Here is a 22706-nt window from a genome sequence, read left to right on the forward strand (position 1 = left end):
GCAGAGGACACTGTTATAAAGCTGGAATTCTTTATATCTGTTAATCAACAATCTCAGCACTACATTGTCATCACATGTTGTATTACTCTAGATTTGCCTAGTCTTGAAATAATTAGCAGAAAAACTCTTTATGAAAAAATCACCAGTGCTCAAGACTCAAGCTCTTTTTGTCTCATTTTGGGTTTCAGAAATCCACGTAGCATGAACCTCTGAGAGCGTGATGTGGACACATGACCAAAGACATCATATGCTGCCCTAAAAACAACTTTCCTAAGAATAAGTTATGCATTTATTTCATATTCAGCCATCTTTTATGTCAAGTTAATCCATGAAGATTACCCATGCTTGTAACCTCTGACTTACAGATATTTTAACATTTTCATATTCCTGCACAGAGTGGGACAAGAAGAAGGCAATTTATGTTTCTTTGTTATTAAGGCTGTAGAGCTGTATAAAGGAACTGCTTAAGTTTTCTCCTGATTAAGGGGAACTTTTGGTACCATTGCTAAGACTTATAACTTTCCTATGTATACCTGTGTATGTATATGTGTGTGTGTATGTATATGTCTGTCCCAAAGTCTGTCAGAAATAAGTGTTTATTGAAATTCCTGATCCACATGTCTGCCAGGAGACATGAGAAAGGAGTTTTATTTTTATGGCAATGTTCCTGCCAACAGTCATTTGCAGGCTCTGCACTGTTTTAGCTTCTTCATTCCCAGCAGATGTAAGGCTCAGTTCTATCGTACAGCCAGGATGGTTAGCAGTACTATTTTACAGACTTGTTTATATTATTCTTCCATCTGGAGGGATGGATATCATTATAGAGTGAGACCAGACCTTTCCATTACCTTTAGAACTGAAGAAACCGTCTCATCAGAAAATATCTCCCTGCCCCTGTGTCTTTCCTCTGCATGTGAAACATGCAGAGGAAAGCATTTCCTCACATAATTTAGCCTCTCATTCACTTCACTAGTTATAAAATACAAAAAAGACAGTGAATTGCAGAAAGGCAAATCCAGTTCTGTATTCTACATGACTTCTCAGCTGCAAACAGGTCTGCTGTTATTTTTAAAGCACTGGTGCATAAGGCCTTAATTCAGATCATTCAGAAAAGCACTGACATTTACCTAGCCCAGAATCACACTGTTTTGTTTTATTTGGGGATAAGCAAGTAAACCACCATCATAGGCCTCTGCCTTACCTTGGTTCCTTTGGTACCTTGCAACAGATTTGACACCAAAGACTCTTTTAAGTAATAAAGTACCCCTTGGTATTTGGAGCTATCCCAGGGGATGAATTCTATACCTACATTTTCTTCAGAAGACAGAGCAAATACTCAAATCATCAGTGGCATTCATTTCCTATCCACTATCAAAAGAGACGGTCCTAATAAATTAAGTATACTGTACTAATTCTCATTAGGCCCACGCAACATGGCCACGTTTATTTATCTAGACATCCTCCAAACTGCTACTTCTGTATTTATTGTTTATAGGATTATTGTTCTGCCTCCTTTTAAATATACTTCATAAATATTTTAACTACAAAACAATGCCTGAAAACGGAAACAGAAGTCATTCACCCCTTAAGCCTCTTCAGGGTCAACTGCAGCTTGCACTCCTATCCTGCAAAATGATCACTCCTTTTTCTTCCTCTTACAATGATTTTCTAGAACTTCATTACATCCTTTGCTGTTTCTTATCTTTACTTTCTGTAGAAATCGTTTAGTATTATATTGTTACAGCAGCCGCTTTCATTAGATGGCAACACTTCTTCACTCATTTCTCTGTCAGTGTGCCTTCCCAAAGACCTTTACATATCAGCTTCTCATTTTTTCTGAAGGCTGATTTCTGAAGCAGTTTTTTTAAGAGATACATTTTATTTAGAACTTCCTTACTTTGGAATAATAAACTATTTCATTGTATAATCATTTCCACTCAGATTATCATAGCCCATTCCCAAAGATGGCATTCACTATCTGCATTGGTATCATCTGCAGTACTATTAATCCATGAGATGCATAATTGAGCTTTATGAGATTATTCAACAGGGAAGAATAAAACATCGTGTATCATCTCAAAGTTGTAGAAACAACCTAAAGTACTACATTTTTCTATGGGCAGTTCATATATCACACACTTGTTAGCATACTGTAAATTCGTTTTACCTCAGAAACTTGCTGTGTTAAACATAACGAGATGAAGCTCCACCTCCTCTCTGATACTCCTCAACTTACGTTCAATGCAACCTCATGAGGTTCTTTTCTTCCCTTCTCATCCATCCCACTGCTTATGAAGAGTATGGATGAAAAGGGAAGTTTATAGATAAAAAGGCTCTACAAGCACTCATTTTTACAGAAAGTTATGACAGAACTCAGTCTCTGCTTTAGTCCCACAGCAAGGCTGTCCATTTTATCACATTGCTATCTGAAGGCAATAGCATACACTAGCCATTAGAGAGAATTAGAAGTCACATCCAAGTCCGAATGGCCAGATTTCCAGACCTACGCTTCACAAGTTCTGTCATAATAAGAGCTACCTTTTCCTCTTTTGCGAGGGAAAAGCCACCTTTTGTCTGACAGTTCAAGGATTGTAACTTCAGCAGCAAAAGATTTTCTTGTTTTTTCCTCCAATCCTAGCTGCTTGCCATGCACAGCTCACATTGCCTTTAGCAGCACTTCTGAAACAAGCTGAGCAAAGCTGCGAAAATACCATACAACACCCCACTCACTGCCCCCATTTGCCCTAGGCTACCGGTTTCTTCATATCTTTTCTGACTGGCAAGCTAGTTCCAACTGGAGAGGTAACTATGCACTTGATTAACCCTTTCTGAGCTAATTAGACTGAGTACATGCATTGATGTGGGCATGTAAATATATACCTACCTATCTGAATATATGAATGCACGAGGAAGGAAACTTAGGCACCTTTTGTATTCCATAACCCCCCAAGAGTGCCAAAGTATTCTGCATTCTGATACCAGCTTTACCACACAACATTCACTGCTAATAGCTGTTTAGAATGAGAAAAGAAAAAAAGAAAAAAGGAAAAAGTGAAGTCACCGTGATGCTTTAAGACTGTAATGGTGTACCTGCTATTCTTTACTATTTCAGTGTGGAATATATCACAATTTGATGTTCTAGATAGAAATTAGAGAATATAATAGAAGCAAAGCAAACAAAAACGTTTTTTTTAAATGTTGCTAAATTGACATTATCCTTTATGGACTGAATTGTTGCTGGCAGGTTACTGTTAAATCAATCCCCCTGTATCTCTCTAAAATCACAGTTTCTGTGAGTGTAGATATGTTTTCCTGGGTTGGGGCCCTAGCTTCCTTGTTTTCAAATGTGAATTCAGAATTTATAACTCTGATGATTTCATTTGTCTTGCAGCTCAGCAATAAATGATGCAGTCACCTGCATTTACAGTTGTCTTCCTTTGGGATGCAAAATGGATGAAGATCACCCTGTTCAGAACACACTTTGTACATCATTACAGAGTTTCATCAGGACTCTTAGACTTGAATAGACTTCTAGTTTCCAACCTTCTGACTACTGTCCCTGGCAATCAACCTTTCAGGCACCAGTGACACAGCTAGAGGTACCCCTGAGCAGATCAAAGATGACTATTAGGCTCCAGAGACAAGGTGGAAAAGGGCTGAGGTGGTGCTATCTTTAGTCTTTCTGGTCAATGATAAGAGCCCAGGAAGGAGCAGATGCATTCAACTGCCAAAGAATGCACAGCTCCACCACCCATGTCAACCAGCAAAGATACATTTTCTTTGATCACACTGCTGTATTTGAGAGAGGAGGAGGCTCTCCTAAGGTGTCTGTACAGTAAAGCACAGAGCCTGAGAAATAAAGTAGAACTGCAAGTCCAGGCCAGTTTTGGGACTACCAAATGAGCAAAATCCAGGAGACCTGATGGGATAGTGCACACCACAAGGACAAGATCATGAATGGACAAAGACTGTTCAGGAACATCCACCAGATGAGCCAAGTGCACATGACCTGTGAGAAGTGGTTGAGGATGCTGTTTGCTCAGTCTGACAAAGAGGAGGATAAGGGGAATCTCAATGCAACCCGTAGTTACTAGGAAAGAGTTAGAAAGATGACAAGGTCTTTTTGCTAGTGGCAGCTGGCAAAACTCAGGAAAATAGGCACAAGCTGTGATTTGGAGTTTCAGACTGTATAGTAGAAAAAAAAAATCACTATTTGTTTTACTTTTTCAACTTTGCATATTTCTTTTGGAACTGTTATTTAAAAGTGTTGTTTTGCTTTTTCCTTTGGCACTTTCAATTCAAAACAGGTCAGTAAGCATATCTGATTATTCAATTTCTCAGCCAAAGGAATAAGAACTGAACACCTGCTAAATTAAGACCTCGTCATTGTTTCCTTGGGCAAAAATAGAAAAGAATATTTTTTTTACCCTCTTACTTTTTGTATGTTTTTCAGAAAGTAGTTACATCATAACAATATGAACTATACTTTAACACATTTTCCATGTACCAGAAACAGACATTTTGCTACCAGGCTACCAAGGCTGGTTACTTTAATGTACGCTGTGAAGAGTGTGTTTCTTTCTGCTGTTCCATTTTACCAGAGACTGCTCCTGCACAGATGTGTTGGAAAGTGTTTTTCCCTAGGGAAGTCAGAGTGATTTTTATACTAGGCAAAATCAGACATGTTTAGAAAATAAGATAGGATAAATATATGGGGATTACATTCTGCAAAAAGGATAACTCTGGAGCCTTTTTTCTGACTTTACACCAAGGACATAATACTGCAAAGCAATCCTTGTTAGTAATCTTAAGATAACAAAGGAGTTGACTTATTCAAAGTAAGCCAGTAGTATTGCCCTGAAAAGAATGTTCTCTCATGGAGACATTTCCAAAACATAATTATAAATATAAGTGACCACTTGCTACTGCTACAGACCATGGACCTATCTTTGAAAGCAGAGAAGCTCTGCTGTCATGAGGTTGAAGTGACAGCCTTTAATGATATTTGGCTCTGGAAGAGTATGCTGAAGTCTGCCTAGGACAGACTGTATGGAGGAAGCTAAGTGCCCTATATTCTGTAATGGAAGCAGCAGCTTTGAGAAAGTCACTAGTTTATCTGGTGGCTTAACTAACTGACGCTTCTGGTATGGTATGTCCACTATGCAGGAAATTCCAGTTCACTGAGGCTGATACCAGCGTTATTATTGCATCAGATGTGTAAGAGGAGCAATTGTTCGCATGTTTTTTTGCATAAAAGCAAAAACAACAACAAAAAAGTCTACATATCAAATGCCAGGGTGGACAGATTGTACAAAAATTGAGGAAATAGGAAAGAAAGAAAAAAAAAAAAGCAAAACAAACCATTCCCATTCTCTCTCTCTTTCTTTTAATGAACATACATACTGATTTAGAGCCATCACTGAATTGGGTTTCAAATTCATAAAAATTGTGCAAAACTCAGGAAAGCTCTGGAAAATCAACAAATCTGCCCTTTAAATGACTTTCACCAGGAACCTCCAATCTTATTACTCAAACTATAAAGCACATACTTCACCTGAAAAATATGAGGATAAACAAGGAGCACTGCAAATGAAATAAGTGTGGAAGCAGCTTTCAGGTAGTTTATTGTTCTCTTGCATTCCAAAAATCTTCTGCACCACAGCTCTGAGATCAGTACCTAGATGGCAAAATCTTCTTATTAATAATTTTCTTTCTTAACCTTCACTTCACAAGAAAAGGGACAGGACTGAGTCATGTGCAGAGGATCACCTATCAGACAGTGAAGCTGCAGAAGTTATTCATAAGGATAAATGGATAAATTTATTCTAGTGAAATACGATTTTTTTGGTGTTTTGTTGTTGTTCTTTATTTGTTGTTGGGTGGTTTTTTTTGTTTGTTGGTTTGTTGTTTTTTTTTTTGCATAGACTAATTAGGCTCCACTTTCCTGCCACTGAACATGCAGCTTCCATTGGAGTCAATAATAACTGCAGATGTTCAGGCTCTTTAAAACTCAGGTTGTCTTATCTTAGATGTTTCTGTTTACCTACACTATAATAAAGGGCTAGATCCTCAAAGATATTCAGGCACCAACATGAAACTGATGGAATGTCAGTGTCTAAATATTTTTGCAGATTTTATTTTAAAGGTAAGCCCACGTTTCGAGAACATCTGTACTTCCAGCAGCCATTTGACTCCCCATTTTCAGCCTACCAGCACTAATAGGACATTCAAGCATTCTTGGGAAGGAAAAAAACATCAAATAATTTATTTTTTATTTTTATTTTTTTGGAGTCCAGTGCAACACAATTTTAATATTATATTGTTAATAATAGATTTCAGAATGTGTAAATTCCCTCGGAGAATCCTGATACTTTTACCTTAGCTTATGTATTGAATTGAGTTGTGTCATTCATTGACGCTTGTTGTCATATTTAATTTGAACACATTTATAAGAGCTTACCCCACCAACATCATTTACTGGCTTTGAAATGAGCAAATGAGGGTATACTGACTTCATGATGGTACATGATTTTCACCTAACTGATTGCTACATAAGGGCCTCTACACTGATTTGTAAATGCTGCAGGGGCAGATGAGTCTGATTGTTCCATGAACATGTGCTGCATTGAATTGTGCTACTAAGGAGGCAAAAGTTTCCTTTACCTCTCCCAGCAATTCTGTATTTTCATGATAGTCCCACCTCAGAATTTATTACTCTCTAAAAGGTTTGATAGTCCCACCTTCTCATCTATCCTACCCCAGTCTTTCTCATTCATTCACTGGTTCCACCACAGCAAGACACTCAAAGACACTCAGACAAGCAGACTTTATCTCTGTTTTAAGGTCTGTGTACACAACTTCACATCTGTCCAGGACAGCTGAAGACAGTGACGAGTTACAAATTTAACATTAACATATACCTTAGGCCAATTGTACTATTGGGTCAAATTCTACAAGTTATGATTCAGGCAGATGTTAATGGGAAACGAGACTCTGTGGTCTCTAGGATTTTACTCACAATAAACTCTAGGTTTCTGTACTTGACAGATAAAGATGTCTGACTTTTTTAGGGTGATGACATTTCATTTGGCCTATGGAGGGCTTGTCTACAGCCATAAACCCTGTATGTTTGACAGTCAGATGGGTCAACTAATCTCTCAGAATCCCATCCAGTTTACATTATTTTGGGACAGGTACTTTCGGAAAAGTTGAGAAGACCTAACTGAATACAATATAATATACTGAATAACTGAATGTGTACCTTTCCCCATCTCCTGAATCAGGACAGCAAACACTAGAGGGAATTCTTTGTCGAATCATAGAATCAATAAGACTGGAAAAGACCTCCAAGATCATCTGGTCCAACCATCCCCCTATCACCAATGTCACCCACTAAACCATATCCCTAAGCACTTTGTCCAACCTTTCCTTAAACACCCCCAGGGACAGTGACACCACCACCACCCTGGGTAACCCATTCCAATTGAAGACAAAGGTGCAGTAGCTTTCCCACTTCCTGTTCCTCTCTCATCATCTGTTACAGGTTGGTCTTTACATCAGGTCTAATGCATTAATTCCGTCACTCTACATATCTGCTAACTCCACTGTATCATTTTGGGGGAAAAACTTCAGCAGCTACAGCTGCCTCTTTTTTTTTTTTTTTTTTTTTTGTCTGTTTGGTTTTAAACATCCAGCTGGATTAGTATTTCCTGGAACCTCTTGTAAGTGTCAGAACTTCTTAAATATTTGCTAGTGCTAGCAATCATTACTACAAAAGGTTTTGTTATCTGCCAAAGAATTCAGAACTTTGTGCAAGATGGGAAAAATTTATAGGAAGATAGGAAATGATTAATAAAATATCACTGAGCGTAATTAAAATATATTTCCAATATTCATCACAAAAACGTTTGATCTTCCTTATGTTTTTGGTTCTTTTCCTTGAGTTATAGCCTTCCCTACCCAGAAGATGACCTTTAAGTAGTCTTTCTATTACTTTTTTTTCTTTCTGGATGAGTACAATCACAAGATAATTTCGTAACAGATAAGTATATTATGCTGAGTTTCCACTGATCATTGGTCTAAGTCAATGAGATAAATAAGATGATGTAATCTAATTTTCCTTAATTGAGCAACCTCTAAGCTGTGTATTACTTTTACAATACAAAAGTATTTAGTCAATAGTTGGATACAGTTAGATACAGTTGGTAGGATAATAAATCTTATCTCAATACTTGGTGTCATCACGTGCAATGTCAGAAAGTATGAACAACAGAAAATATAGAAGTAACATATATTATTGTTAACTCCAAGTAGCTAAGCATGACTTCGAGACTGAAAATCTGGGGAAAAACAAGTTAATTTGATAGGTTTTGTTAACCTTCTAGTATTTTTGCCCTCCTAAGACCACCAGAACTAGAATATTATTGAATGAAAGCTGATATAAACAGCATAAACAACACATCTTGGTACATCACTGCATCTAATGTGTAAAAAGGATGAGAAACTAGGCAGAGTACCTTCTAGGACAAAATATTGAATTTAAACTGAAAAAACAGCCAGACCAAAACCTTATCCCTAGTTCATATCCCTAGGTCATATCCTCATTAAGATAGAAATGTCTCTGTTTTTCAGGTGACAATTTCTTATAGAAACCACTCTTTGCTCCAAGTCTGGAATTAACATTAAAAAAAAAAAAAAATCCAGTGATAGCAATGTAGAGAATTAAACCTTTGGTCCAGTTTCTTTTTATAATTATCAACAGTAAATTAAACCCCAAAGCCTTGAGGCAATCCATCAAAGAACCAATTGCTCTGATCTTTTGAAGAAAGAGTGGGAGCCCTGCAGCCCTCCTTTCAGAAGGAGAAGCACCAAGAAATGAAGCTCCCCTCTGGTCTGCTGGTGTTATCAGATCGCTCAATGGTACACATTCTGTTACTTCTGTCCACATTTACTGTCCACCTGTTGAACAGTAGTCACAGAAAAGAGGGAATCACACAATCCACCACCCTCATGTCAATAACCTACTGCCCAGCATGTTCACCTTCACTTCTTTCCCACAGCATCCCATTTGTCTTTTTTTCCCCTGCTTCTGTTTTATTTCCATTCACTTGTCCCCTTAAAGCACACCATTCCCCACTTTTCCTCCACCCATGGACTTTGGAAAGAATTTTTCCAAGACTTTGGAAAAATCTACATCAAGACTTGAAAGCCATTTCCTTCCAGATCCCTGGAATACTGTTCTCCCGTTATTCAGACCAGGGACATGATACAATGTGGTGGCAATTGACTCCCAGCCCATTCACAGGATTTCATTTGCACAGAAATGATGTGTAGGCATGGAGGAAGGACTGGCAGACACATGTATCTGGCTTTGACATAAGGCTGTGAAATGGGATAGGTATGCAGTCCTGGATCTGATAACCAAAAAGCATTCTCATAATTATCTGTTTAGACATTATTTAGAAAACATTTATGAGAACAGACATCCACAATGTAAACTCAAAATACATATTCCCGATCAAGCCTACCACATGCTGCCTTCTACATACGTCCACCTGGAAGGAAACATTACTTGTGAAGGGACAACTGAAGCTGCAATACCTGATCAGTTGTTCTATCTTCTACTGAAAATGTTCTTCAGTTTTGAAGTTTCTGTACAGTCCACTAACAATAGGATCGCAATCAAAGCCATCCACAGAATTCAACAACCTGTGATCAGCTAGTAACGTTAGACAGCCTCCCAGCTTGAATTTGAAAGTCAAGAATGGAAAATACTCCTTTTTCTTACATTTTTCCTTTTACATTTTTCCTTTTACATTTTTCCTTTTACATTTTTCATTTGCACCTAGAAATGGAAAGCAAAATAAAGTACACAAGTCTGTGCCAACAGAAAAATTTACTTTGAGATTTCAGGTAAGTGCTGTTGCGTTCTTACTTCCGCTCTTCGTTTGTCATCACTAGCTCAGACACAGATGAAAATGAGCAAGCATGAATTACGAGTTTCTCAAATATGGAAAGTACAAAAAATGAGCAATTTTTACTATCTTCTGGTGACGCACGTTTTGCAAATAATCTTGTTTTACATCAATTGTCACATTGGTTATGGAATTTATGACAGAGAAGAACTCAAAACACATCACACATTCTTTGATGATTTCCAGTAATACTAAGAGATAACCATAATGTTACCATGTGTGTCTCAGAATAATGAATTTTGGCTTGGGCTACGACATAACTTCAGTTAGACAGACACACAAGAAGATGAAAATAAATCATGTGAGCAGCTGACAGAAACTGCTGCCAACCTATCTCACATGTACTCTGCAACAGATCTGTGGTAAAATAACAGCTACTACAGTAAACACAAGGAGATAGATCTACTACCTGCTCTAAAAAAAAGAGGCATTCAAGCCTGAAAACATAAGTCAACAATGTATTTTGTAGAACTTCCCTTCCAAGGAAAATTTGGCATGAGGAATAAAAAGGCATTCCTACACAGGGCTAGGTTTTAACAACAGATCTTGAAACACATCTGATGTTTTTTACACCAGTAAAACCTCGACACAGAGCATGACACACATGGCAGGAGAGGGTAACAAAGGGAAGTAGTCTGTTATATGCTACCCCCATGCAAGCATGAACTCTTAAAAGTTGCTTCTTTTTTACCTTCTGTCTTTACCTTTCTTTTTTTTTTTTACCTTCTGTTTACCTTTTAAGGAAAGTTCCAATTTAATTTGGCCTTCTGGAAAGGAGTGCATGGGGTAAACTCTGGGGCAAACACCAAAATTTCATTTCATCTGGATGTCCTAAGAACTGATCTAAGAACCTCCACCAAAATTCTTAATTGAAGTGAAACATTTTTCAGGTAATTCTATTTTGTGGCTAAATAAAAACACTGACAACCAAAGGCAAACATAAGCATTCTCCAACAGAGACCCTACTGACTTCTCACTATGAAAAATCTAGACTGTATCCGCGTTAATTCTCACAAACATATGTACTTGTAAACATACATACAGACACAACCCTGAAAAAGCTGGAGGACAACAACATATTAAATCTGTCATCACAAGCCATGCTAGTTCATTCCTAATGCATTCATGACTAACTGAAGAAAAACAAACAAACCAAATCCTAGCTTGATTACACAATCAGTGTTTCAGCCAGAGTTCTATAATAAGGTGGCTTCAAAGGTCAGGCATATAAACTACAATTTTAGAGGAGGATCCTACATAAGAATATTAGTTTTGAAAAGATTTGTGAGTCTTCTGAAAGCTTCAAGAGAATCTTGAAACCTTACAGATTGCTAGTTTTCCAGGAAATAAAAGACTGATGTCTTTGAAATAAAAAATATGTGTTCTGCTCCCTTTACATGGTTCCACTTGAATGTTTCTGAAGAAGAAAAACTCAGTTTCAGAAACATTTGTTAGTTTTGTTTAACTCAGTGCTGACAGAATAAGAATGTGTTCATGTTAAAGCAGCTAAACGTTCTGTATTTCTCTAGGCTGAAGATAGTAAGATCTAAGCTGGAAGTCCAGTCTGAGCACCATGAGTCTATCAAATCCCTGGGAAAAGGTAAGGAGTCGGAAAGCGGTCTTAAAATTAGCATCTCCTGCTCAAAACTGAAAAAAAATCTGGATAACTGCTGAGGAAAATAGCTCAGGCCCATTTCACATAATTGTGGCAGGTCTTCCGGGAATAAGTCTGAATGGTTCTTCCGGTTGAGTTAAGAAGAGGACTGAAATCGATGACCGTAGAATTAATTTGAGATGAGGACTTTTTATGAAGCAATTTACTACAGCCCAAGTCAAAATTTAAATTCAGTCTGAAGTTACAGACTTTTGGCCCTCCCTACTTTACTTTCTGAATCCTGGTGTCCATAATGCCTGCGTGCTGTGTTAATATTTAGAGTGTGCATGAAACACAAGAATTTTTAGCTCGATTTCTAACCTAATGGATAAATTGTCTCAGCCCTTTCAAGTGGCAGCTTGTAGGAAATTCATTTTTGCCCAATTTTAATGTTTGTGCTGCAGATGACAGCAGAGAGAGCTAGCTAGATTCCCTTTGTAATCAACAGAGATCTAATCAACATAATCAATGCAGTCAATTTAGCTCATTCTAAAGTAAACTCCTACAGTTGGTCAAACAAACTGCTCTCTAAACTCCAGTGATAACAATGAGAGATTAAACAGCTGTTATTGTAACTAACTCACATGTCAACAGCTACACAACGTAGATAAAATCTTAGGTCCATCAAATTCCACCCCCTTTTTCAGACAAAATATATCAAAATATAGAATTCATTTTTAAAATTAGATTATTTTAGAACCATTTAATAACCTACTATACTTTTTTTTTTTTTAATCAGATGCCTGCATAAACTTCAGCCTGTTCAGCCTACACTGTTAATTCGCAAGATCCTGATAGCATGTGGTAGATGTCCTTTTGAGGTGCTTTACTAGGAATGTTATTTGCAGTAATATGATAACCATAACCCAAGAAAACTGTGGTTTTCATTAATTTATATGTTCTGTCTCCTATCACCTCTTTTCTTACTTGGAATCTAAATTTTACTGTTAATTGTTGAGATTTTTACAACTTTGCTTTATACTTACATGGCAATGTACAGCTAGAGTGAGATGCAAATTTACAAAGCTTTTAAACATTGCCTTCATTCTAAACTGCAAAAAGAGTTTAGTGCTGAAGTCCTTATCTGACTCTAAATTCACCTCTTCCTCAGAATGAGACACTCCTGTTCTTCTGAAATACATGTTACCTGGGTAACGCTGTCCCCTTTACTGTCTTCCTAATTTCATAATGTCTAGGTGTTGCAATACAACAAATATATTCAAACTTTGTCTAATGAGCAACAATGAAAAGAAGGCTCTTATAATAAATTGTCACCAAGGGTTCCTCTCTAATCCTGGGAGTTTTAAAGAAAATAATTTCCCTGGAGAACCTGGGAAAATAAAACAAATAGGAACAAAAAATGTAATGGAAATTCCCTTATATGATGGTGTTTTAAAGACTGACATGTCATATAGTTGGTATGGCAGAATTGCCACTGGAAAATCCTAGAAATGAATGAGCAATCCCAACCACAACTTTTCCCCCTCTTCTGGTTAGTGGAGGTGCTACTGAAGAACAGCTGCATCAGCACATAGAACCAAAAGATGGGATATCAAATTCTGCACCTGGTTTTATCACATAGTAGCTGTATAGCACCTGCCACAAATTAAAAATTCTTCTGGTTACGTTTCCATGTCTGTAAAGAGGGGACTATAATATTTCACTTGAAAAGAGTGATATCAGTTGCCACAATTAGATTCAAATTACAGAGTCAGTGTTACAGTAAAGGAATAGTGTCCTGCCATCCATTTTAATAAGTATGAGTAGAAAAAGTTTAAACTGGAATCACATCTCCACAGGACAATCTGGTGTTTATTACACATAACTGCTAACATCGCAATGTGTGAGGGATGCGTGTGGATATCAACGCATCTGTAAAAGTTCAGCAGGTTGGATCCTTCTTCCTTGGCAACATTTTTGAACAACTTTTATTGAATGCAATATGCTCTGTTTGAATAGTAAAAGCTAACTGCTGCCAGGAAATAAATTCAAGATGAAAGTCTTTATTATTGCTGTTCCAGGAAGAAAGACTGAGCTTCTTCTGAGCAGAACTGCATGAAGAGCACTGCAGGTATTATTCAGTTGTGCTCTGCTTGTCCTGTTCAGGAAGCACATGAAGGAGGTATTCCACTGAAGTAAGAGACTGCAAACGTTAAAATTCTGACTTCTTCACCACGTTACTGTTTCAGTCTGAATAACAGATATCTGTATCCTTCCTAAATCAGGAGGAACTTTTTTCACCTCAAATTGTACAGAGCAGAAAAGGAGAAGGTGTTGATCTAATGCACTTTCTTCTCTATCCTCTTTGTGAAAAGTTCTGCATTTATAAAGTGTACCAGGGTGTAAAAAACTTTCTAATTTTGCACTCCTGAGTAGGAAAGTACTATTACTAGAATGCTATAGTTAGACAATAATAGGAATTAAGACACTTGTAGCCCTGTATCATTAATCTGGACACCTTTTCTCTAGTGATTTCTTTAAACAACACTGCAGATCTTTTCCAGAAGGTACCTTGCTCAGGGCAGGGTTTCATCTAGGGTCTTCTCTCTCTCAAAATCAGCCTCTTCCTACAGTATATTTAAGTGTTAGTTGTAACTGGGCAAAGAGAAGATCCTTGTTCACTGATCCCACTCAGTGATTTGTTCTCACAGTTTCTCAATGAATTGTTCAGAAAAAAAAAAAAAAAAACCACCTTTCTTAGAAATGCTGAAGAGAATTTTAGGAAGTGCTCACAAGTGCTTTTAAGATTATGAAATAAAATCTGTAACTTGGTTAATATGCAACATCAATAGTTATTTAAAACTAGGTTCATCAGAAATTTTTTCCCATAAAAACACTGCAATCAAAAAACATTTTCAGCACTTCATCTCTACCTCTCTAGTATCTTCCTTCTTTAGCTTAAAATTTTATTGTTCCCTTTGATCACAGCCCTTAACTTATTCATTTCCAGGTCTGTAAAATACACATAAAAACACTTATTTACATAGTAAAAATGTCCTGCGACCAGTGATTAAGACTATTGTGTGCCCACTATAACTAAGAACTTTACTGTGTGGCTGACTGCATCCTCCCATGTTCAACCCATAAACATTCCTTGCAAAAGTTCTAACTAGCATTTAAAGTACACTTAATGGCTTTGTTAACAGACATATTCCATCTGACAGGCACTAGCCTGATTGAGTTTACCTACTGGCTGATGCACTTAAGCCTCCTGTTCTGAGCACAGCCTGTGAGCCTACAAAGATTCATTGTTTGCCTCCTTATAGGTGATAATGAAATTGGCATCCATTTCACACTCCTGAATGGTTTCCATGAGAATTTGAAAAAGTTGTTTGCTACTACTGGTATTATATAACCGTCTTAGTTTCAGCATGCATAAAAGCATGTTCTTGTCAAATACCTTATCTCCAGGATTGTATTAATAACTAAGCATGAGTCATGCTGAGCATCAGACATGTTTGTGTTTATACATGTTATACAGTAAGGACTTACTCTAAAAAAACAGCTAAATCTGTTTGCCAAGTGCATTATCAATGCATTATCCTATGACTTGGGTGGCCCTTCATTTAATATGCATGTGGCCCTGATGTACTTCTGCCTATGAGCAAGCAAACATTACACTGGAAACTGAAAAGATCACAAGCAGATTGCATTACCAGATAAAAATCTTGCCTTGTCCAGCTAATCTTTAAAATTAAGATTTTAAACTTGCATTATCAGTGCTTAGTAAGCCAGGCTGTAAAGCACTGAGCATTTTGACCTGAAATACAACAAAATACTGAATCACAAGCTCAGCCTTAAGCACACAAGTAGTCCCATAGATTTCAGTTATATTAAGGAGGTGTTTTAAAGCTTAGTTTTATCAGTAGCAATGTTTAGCACTTTGCAAAAGTCAGTCACCAAAGGAAGCTCTGAGCGAGGGCTACAATTACCTTGACCATGTATCTACTGTAAGAATAACAAGAAGTAACCATGACACGGTACTACTTGTTAAGTGAGTGGTTTGAAAATAACACAGAATAAGAGAATAAATAATTATTTAAATGCATCTCAGTCAGAACTGGTATATTCTGATCAAGGGAAAAAGAGAGGAGTCTCATTGCAGTACACCAAAATAAGAGAAACAAGTGTTTTGACAAATTTAAAAATTTCACTGCAAAATATCAGAGAAAAGTCATGAACTTGCACTGTCCCTCCCTGTCAACTTAACAGACAGGAGCTGTGCGTGTGACCTTAGTGCACTGAACTGCAGCTACCACAACCTTCTGGATGGACAATCACGTTGATATTTTATTGCTCTTTTAAATTACATTTATAAACTGGAAATACTAAGAAATGCAAAGGAGTTCCTATGATCATATTCATCCCCACACAAAACTCTTTGCCAGACATTTCTACAGGAGATAAAGTAAATTACATCTTCAGCAGCTTTTATTGATCTATTATGTCTGGTACAATATCTTACCACAAAATAGGGATATCATGAAGCTATTCTAATAAAGAAATATCTGGGTCCTTGGTGCTTTGCCTGTCATCTGGCCTTCTCAAAAGAACTCTATTCTTCCACAGTATTTTGTAGTTTATTTTAATATGAAAATATTAAATGTACCCCATACATAAACTCCCGCCCATCAGTGCTTAAAACAGGATTTTAAGCCTTTAAGGCCAATAGTGCATACCATTCTGGAAGCACCTGACAATACTGGCACAACCCTTCTTGGCTTGAAATGTACCTGCATGACTCTAGACTTGTGCCATTAGCATTCCAGGAATATTCTGGGCTGGACAATGGACTATACTTCCAAATGAGATCTCCTGAAAACCAGAGATCAGATTGCCCAACCAGACTCTCATGATAGTGACCAACTAGCTGGATTAGAAAAAAAAATCAAGTGGGATGTGGAAGAATGGAGCTGAAATCACTCATGTCCGAATTCATTGCAGAGATTTGGACGAAGGTCTCCTACCTTTCAGGTATCCTTTCAGTAGTCACTCAGGCCAAGCCTCTTCCAGCCTCCTCTGTTAAAGCTCTTCTAATCTGTAAAGCAAAATAATTAGATATTAACCAGGGTGAGGAGCAGAACTCAGGCAACTTTTGTTTACAGACAAGTCTCTGAGGGGGATTGAGGAGCAATTCCTTATCTACAAACACTGAAGATTGTAAGTGTCCTATAAAACAGCCTTCATCAGCACACACTAGGTGAAACCCACCCTCTCTGACAAAATGGGACTGCAGCAGCCAGGGCCTGCAGCACTGCAGGGCCTGGGACAAGGTCCCCAGCTGCCACCCTCCAAGACAGAGGACAGCCCTGGGGGGCTGCAGCCCACAGGTGACCAGTACAAGGGCAAGGATATGAATTAAAATAGCAGGAGCAGCACACCAGCAAGAAGCATAGATGCGCAGACCGAAATCTACATGCACGACCACAGGCTCCTGCACCACTCCTCACCTCGCCAGAGGAATTTGTAAGGACTAAGTGTAACCTGTGGTGAAAAGAAGGAGTTGAGACTAGGAAGGGGGGGAGGAAGGGCGTTTGGCTGAAGTTGAGCCTTGGGAAGGAGGAGGAGAGGTGAATTTCCCAGCCAGTATTTAACCTCCACTGGGCCCTTTATTTTCTTCTATAAAACAAGTCATTTATGTTTACTAGCTCAGTACTGACAATCACAGACTGCTTTGTTCTATACTGCAGTCAGCATCTTTAAAACAAAAAGAAAAGAAAGCAAAACAAACAAACAAAAACCTTAGCATGTCAAAATAAAAACTGAATTCAGACAAATAGCTTTTTTACATTGCTAGGACAGTTTAAAGTCACTGAGGCCAAACAGCGCCCACCCCTGAGGTTTTGGCTCCAGAAAGTGACTAACTCCCCTTATGCAAATAAACAGACATCTATCTGTTCTTGCATCTATACCTAAAAAAAAAAAAATAAAAAAAAAAATAAAAAATAAATCTGTAAGCAGCACAACTTAAAAGCTCCTATGAAATACAGCATGAAGCTGTGAAAAGCAACATACTATTCCACTGCTTGCAGTAATTTCAACTGCAAACTTTAGAAGCCCAGCTGTGTTATAATAAACAAACCAGCTGTAATCTGCAATACCAAAACTGTACAAGTCTGATCTGACTGTGCAGACAGTAGGCAGGCACACATCTCATCTTAATGCATATTAAAAATTTTTGGCACCCCAACGCAAACAATCTCCAATAAAAAAAATGTCAGTATGAGCAATCCTGCAAGTCTTGTTTGACATTCCCTTCTTTGCCCCATGATCAGTCTTCCCTGCTTTTTGTGCTGAAATGGGCACAGCTATTTATGTAGGTTTGAGACAAGGAGGAAAACAGAACTCTCACCAACAGTATTTTTAAGTAGTCTTAAAGAAGTTCAGGGCAAACACTGTAGCAACTCCCACTGATAGACAATAGTCATGTGCATCTGCAGCTATACACATGCTTTTGTATGTCTTTGATGACTTCTAAGGAAAAATCACGTCAAAATTTGATGGTAGCAACATGTTCAGTATTAGAATTTGAGCTGTCATTTTAATGAATGAAATGGCCAGGCTGCCAAAAATTCCATAGTTCTAATTTCCTAAGAGACAAACAAACACAGCTAATTAAAAATATACTGCCAAGTAGATTTGAAATAAAATTTAAAACATATTTATATGTTATATAAATTATAAATATCTATAGGACTTTTTAAAAAATTCTTGTGTTTCTGAAACTGACTCCTTCCTACCAGTCTGGGGATAGAGCTTCTCTGTAAAAGAATATAACAAACATTCCTATCTTGGAACTTCCTTCCCCTCCAACATCAAATCATAAGCATTTAAAATGTATAACACACATAAATACAGCTACGGTGAAAAACTTGGCAACTTTTAACCAAGATACATTTTTCTTGCCACTTCTTCAAAACTCCATCCACTAGAATATAAGCTATTTCTTCTACAATAGACAAGTCACCATAGTCACAAAGAACATTTAAAGAGGAGAAAATGACATAATATTGCAAGAATAGTTTCATGTTGTCAAGAGTGTAGATTTAGCTCAAAAATAGAACACTAACTTGACTAGTCAAAGATGCTTCATAAATAAAACACTTCCCTAACAAACACGTAAGTTGCAACACCCAGAAAGTCCCAGAACTCCCAGGAAATCTCTTGCTAACGCCACACCATGACTAAGCTTTCTAAAAATGGTCTCAGAAGAATGAAGGTCAAAAGGAACAGAAAAAAAAAAAGACAAATATATATATATGTTTTGCCTTTCCTCTTCAATCAGTGTAACTACACACTGATCCTCAGCAGATGCATACCCTGTCCCTTACGTTTCACTCTATCAGGACAGGTTATAGCTACATCACTTTCTCATGACCTTCCAATATCCTATCCTGCTTGTAATCCTTGCACTACATGACCTCAGGAAATCTCCATTCAATTCACCCAAACACATTGACTCTCTCCCCCCTCTTCTGCATTTTTCCTGGTTCTTCTACCATGAAAGCAATGTTTTTCCATGACCCAGCAGTTGGATTTAGAGGACATCAGTTTAAATCTAGCAGTGTTTATAAGAACACATAATGATCTTTATACACTCAAAACCAACCTTTTGTAGCCTCTTAACCTTCTCCCAAAATTCTAAAATGGGCTTCTCCTCCATGAGACCAAGATAATAAAACACAGCCAAGTCATGCTATTGATATTATAAGCCAAGAACATGACAAGAATATTTAAAAAAATAAAAATGCAATGACATTTTCAAAATGCTTTAATGTTTATTTTAATCTGTTTAGTGGCCAAATTTCCCAGGGAAGTCTAATCCTGAAGTGACATGAGGTATACAAAATCATGGGAAGCTTGCTTTCTTTCTGATGACACTGGGGGTTGTCTGAAAATTCCCGGCATTTGAAGAGCCTTATTTTGAGGATTTCTCTAAAAGGACTGAAAGCAGTCATAGGAGAAAGAATAGTCTTGAAGTGAAATCTGTGCAGTACCTCATGGGAGACCTGAGATCATTTTCACGATTTAGCAGACAATCCATTTCTATGGATTGTCTGTCTTTATAATCTGTAGACTGAGGAAAAATGATGTCATCCACATCTCTTCACATTTTGGAACCTGTGGTTTTTTTTAATTATAATTATTTTATTTTTTACCACAGTATGTCAAGTACAAATAACACAATCTCAGTAGAGACCTCCAGGACTTAGTGAAATACACATACACATCTCTATCTCTCAGCACCCTCCAAAAAGGTACTATTAACAATTAAGTGCTTCAGTAAAAGTGAAAGCATTTTACCATGCTAATCATTTAATGAATTAGATTAGAGAAACTTCTTTATGTCCTCTTAGGATTATCAAAGCTGGAATTCTTTCCTGCAAGTCACATTCCCAGCATTTCACACTTCTTTAATTCTTTCAGAATTTTGCAAATATGCAGTATTCTGGCTGAAATTGTGGATGTTTGCTTCAGGATGATTAAATTATTAGATACTGAGTTTATGATATCTGTAATACTTCACTCAGATAAGGCCTCTGAAAAACACACAAATTCTCTGATGCTCAAGAGAGGATTGCAATAATTCAAAAGATATTTTGTTGTGGATTCAGTCTACACTGGCCATGCACAGTCCTCACACAGAGCACTTACATTTTAGATGAATTAGAGCACAGGCCAGAATAATGTGTGTCAAGATGTAAGGTTTACTGTATTTCCCACACTTGCAGACAGTTACCACTGGGGGGTAGGGACAAGCAAACCAAAGGCAACTAAATTTTCATAATACGCTGCTCAAATCCTGCCAATCCTAAAGCCAACGAGACTTCATATCCCTTCTTCCTCCTGGGTTTAAACCTATTTCCCTGGTTTTTAACAGTCTTCTCTAGGATGAGATTAAGTGTGCCAAATTTCAGGAATGCCAAGATTTCTCTTTCAGCTGGATATTGTGGGTGCAGGGGTGGAGATGGTGATATAGTGTCAAAATTCAAATTTATAGCAGAGCTGTGGTCCAACTTCAGTTACTGAGTGATTACTGCCATTCCTTTAGTAACCCACTTTCCCCACTTTCCTCCTCATGCTATACCATTAGCATTCTGGAATATTAATTAGTGGCTTTGAGGTCTTTTCCAGTACCTCAACTATGTCAGGATTCTTCAAAATAAGAGAAGAAACATGACCTTTGTAAGATCCTAGGACTGGCTGCAGAAATAGATCTGTTTGATGCAACCACATCTGGGGAAAAAAAAAGAAAAAAAAAAGTATATTATTTGTACTTAAAATGTCTAAATTGTTACCAAAAAGTTCAACAAAATGTATATGTATTGCTTGGGGAAGGGAGTTAGAGAGGTGTCCTCTCTTGTAAAAAGACCATGACGCTCTCCACTTCAGTATGTGATGTTCAGGACAGGCCTCACATGAAGTAAGCACAGAAAAGCACAAACTCAAATACTCTGCTCTGAGAATACGCTCCTAAGAATATTCTTGAGGCAGACAGACACACAATGCTGCAGCATGCCAAGGGAGGGATGGAAGATGGAAGACCTCTGCAAATGATCTCCTGTGCTGGTACCAAGCTCCTGTGCCTGCTCTGTGCTCATGCACACTGGAAGAGTAATTGCTATGGCTGCTTCAACACTCTGGGCCTCAGGAGGCTCACACCTTTTCAAGGGTAGTGCATTTTTCTTCCTAAATGAAAGGCTTGGTATGCTGGTGAGAAATTCACAAAGATGCCTGTCAAAGCAGTTACCAATGGTGTGCTGTCACCCTGTGACTTTGTCACATCTTCAGAAACTGGAATTACACTATGCCAGTTTCTAGCAGCTGCTGCCTCCCACAAATTTATTAGCTGCAGATATGATGTCTCCACTAGCTCTGCTATTTATGCAAAAATCTAAGTTCTTCCTTTGGAACCTCTGCCAGAGGTTGCTTACCATCCAGTGCCAGACTGGTATCAGGCATTTGACTTCTGACCTTTTATTTCTGATACACATGGAAGACTGGTGGTCTGTTTTATTCCTTTCTTTTTTTTTTCTTTCTTTCTCTCTCTGTCCTTCCTTCCTTCCTTCCTTCTTTTTTCTTCTTCCTTTCTTTTTTAATTCTTTTTTTCTCTCTTCCCTCCACCCTTTTATTTATTTGTTTGTTTGTTTGTTTTTTTATTTATTAATGTGACTGGAACTTTACCTTCTAAATAAACTGGAAGAATGGAACTACAGAAGCAAGGTCTTATTTGCTGCTGTGTGGGAGCGCTACTTGCTACCACATTAACATACGGATTTTAGGATAACAAATCAATGAGCTGTGGTGTGATAAACAACCACGTGTGTTAGGATAAAAAGATTAAGGATAAATTCTGACTTTGTGCTTTCTGATCATTACTGTATAAACACTGTAAAAAAAAAATCAGTTGACCTCAAGAAGTGCCTTAAGCAACAAAGGACAAAACTCTGAAACACTGCCAGTTAGTTCATTAAAAGAAAATACTGATCTGAAAAGATAGCTCATCTGTCATGTTCCAAATTATAGGAATGGCGTGTCACCATCTCCCACTGTTTTCCAGTTGTTTGCTTAATGGATTCAGGGGCAGTAAGAACATTTTACCCTACAACATACTGAGCTGGAGCTAACTCCATCTAGTCTTTTTTTTTTTCTTCTTCTCCCCCTTCTGGCTTCTTATCTACCACACTTACACCTATGTTCTATGATAAACTGTATGTTGCTAATGTTCCCTTTGATCTTGCATTCAGCCCGAGGGCTTAAGGTGAAATCAAAGCTGAGATATGCAATATGGACTTACAAGATATAGATATGTTATATAGATATTATTTACCAATTTTTGAGTAATTTAAGAAACAAAACAGAACTGTATTTTTTCTTCCCCATCTTTAATTAAAACAATTTAACAGATCATTCTCTATAAGCTGGAAGAAGAAATTCAACCATGACACTAAAAATCTATATGCTCCCTTTAAACCTGAAGTAACCTTTTCAGATGAATAATAAACTGAACTTATGATTCTTAAAAATATTTATATTATACATATATATAATATATATACATATGTGCATGTCTTCCT

The 22706-nt window shown here is 37.5% G+C and overlaps 1 long non-coding RNA gene across 1 annotated transcript in view; it reads right to left on the reverse strand.

Annotated features, from left to right (window-relative positions):
• Positions 1-22706, reverse strand: part of LOC310900818 — a 149339-nt gene that overhangs the window by 45193 nt on the left and 81440 nt on the right. Inside the window, exons 2-3 of the long non-coding RNA XR_014585406.1 lie at positions 20811-20865; positions 16596-16666 (exon numbers count right to left, since the gene is read on the reverse strand). This is a non-coding gene — a long non-coding RNA (uncharacterized lncRNA). The remainder of the gene's footprint in view (positions 1-16595; positions 16667-20810; positions 20866-22706) is intronic.

This window comes from Anser anser (assembly GCF_964211835.1).
Source record: "Anser anser genome assembly, chromosome: 5".
Classification (NCBI taxonomy): domain Eukaryota; kingdom Metazoa; phylum Chordata; class Aves; order Anseriformes; family Anatidae; genus Anser; species Anser anser.